Source organism: Nyctereutes procyonoides, unplaced genomic scaffold, assembly GCF_905146905.1.
Source record: "Nyctereutes procyonoides isolate TBG_1078 unplaced genomic scaffold, NYPRO_anot_genome, whole genome shotgun sequence".
In the NCBI taxonomy this organism is placed as follows: domain Eukaryota; kingdom Metazoa; phylum Chordata; class Mammalia; order Carnivora; family Canidae; genus Nyctereutes; species Nyctereutes procyonoides.
The window spans coordinates 48,643,776-48,645,987 of NW_026575051.1; positions in this window are offsets into that span (position 1 = coordinate 48,643,776).

Below are 2,212 nucleotides of genomic sequence, written 5' to 3' on the forward strand. Positions count from 1 at the left end.
TCTCCCTGCATGGAGCCTGCTTCTCTCTCTGCCTGTGTCTCTGCCTCTCTCTCTCTCTCTCTCTCTCTGTGTGTGTCTCTCATGAATAAATAAATAAAATCTTTAAAAAAAATAAAAGTATCTGCCATCAGCTAACTGGATTACTTGTTTTGCAAGTAGCAGTACTATTATCACTTAGATTGATAGTGTAAATTGACTAATTTCACATCAATGCCTTCCTAGAGTATACTTAAAAGTGAAAAAACACCTCAGAAAGTCATATATGGACTCTATTGTAGGTATTTTATTAATTACTTTGAATATTTTCTAATAGACACTTTTCAATTTTTCACTTAAAAGAAGACCCACCTGCCATGGTTTTCCTATTGTTTCACCCCCAGGATTTCCCCTTTAAAATAATTAATAAGAAAAATAGGACTAATTATTCAATGGAGATGTAATTATAGCTGATATTAATATAAGGAGATGCTGGCCATTATCGGGGACCCAAGTTTAAACTCTGCTCACCTGAACAAAAATGTCAGCCAGGAAGGAATTTGTTTCCCGTGAGCCCAGCCTTACTGCACCGCAGGTCCAGCATCTACCCACCATCAGGTGGCAGGCTGACAGATCCAGGAGTGAAATGACCTCTTCATTTTATCCTCCTCAGTTTCTGATTTGTTCAAGACATATCTGACCTGCTAATTCTATGTTAACACTTTTCTAATACTGTGTTCTAGAAGAAAGTATTGTGAAGAGATCACATGTGAATTTATCTGAAACCCAGTGGAGTGCTTGTGAAACTAGTTTAGTAGGGCCCTTCCACCAAACAACTTGTAGTCCACTCGTTTTAAAAGTACCTCATTTTCCATTAATAAGCAAAGAAGCAATTTCTAAATACAGTAGTAAACAGTTGTTTGCAACACTATTTAAATCGTTTTTATTGTCTTTTACTGTCTTTTTGGAGATCCAATCTGCGGCCATAATTTTGATTTATCTGACACCTTACCCAAAATTACAGCTCTTGATATTAGAAATGAGGAAATAGAGGGGTGCTTAGGTTGTTCAGTCAGGTAAGTGTCTGAGACTCTTGATTTCTGCTCCATTCATGATCTCAGGGCCGTGAGATGGAGCCCCATAAGGGACTCCGCACTCAGCAGGGAGACTGCTTGAGATTCTCTCCCTCTGCCTCTCCCTCTGCTCATGCGCATGCTCTCTCTCTAATATAAATAAATAAAATCTTTACAAAAAAAGAAATGAAGAAAAAGAAACCTGCTTAGTATTGTGGTTTTGCTTCATTTGCAGGGACTGCATTTGTTTTTGTGGTTTTTCATAGTAAAGTGCCTTTATTTATTTTCAATTATTTAAGTAATCTCTATACCCAACCTGGGGCTCAAACTCAATGACCCTAAGATCAAGAATCACACGCTCTTCTGATTGAGCCAGTCAGGTGCCCCTCATAATAAAAGTGCTCTTAAAATTAAAAAAATTGCAATACTCATATTCCGTACTCCTTAGTTCTAACAGATTGATGAGTTGGTCAAGAGATATTTCATTTTCTAATCTTAGCTCTAAGGAAACACCTGCCACTAAGATAAAACTAGTTGTTCATGGGTGAAAGAACAGGTACCTCACGATGTGCCTGCAGCTGTGTCTTCTTCCTACCTCCTCCTGGGTCCTTTCTTAATTATTTCTCCCAGCACTGTCCCTCTGCCTCTCTGTCTATGCCTTTTTTCTTTCAGGTCCCCTATCGGGCCGTTGCCAATCCATCATCCTCTGAGCCTTTTTAGCCACTTGCCAATTGAAGAAACTTGTTCACTTATGAACTAGCCTGAATAGCTTAAAAAAACTGCTCCCTATCTTGAAAGCAGTTTCAGTTTCTATTCGTTGGGAAAATACAAAATGGCAAAAAAATTACTTTGAGTTTAATACTTTTAAAGAAATTTGTATTTCCTTCATCACTATAGTATCCACAGTAGTCCAGAAAAGTCATTGTTCATAAAGATGTGAAAACTTCTTTAGTCTACAGACAATGCTCAGTGCATACACAAATTACAGACTTTCCCGGAGAAATTTTGCAGCCCCAAGGCATTTCAGTAATACTATTAACATCTTTAGAACAAACAACCTTATGCTCCTTCCCATTAAAATCCAGTCTACAAACTTTGAATGACAAGTCATCAACTTTTAAAAAGCAGTGCTGGACTTCCCTGTGGTTTATCCTTTTAGCATA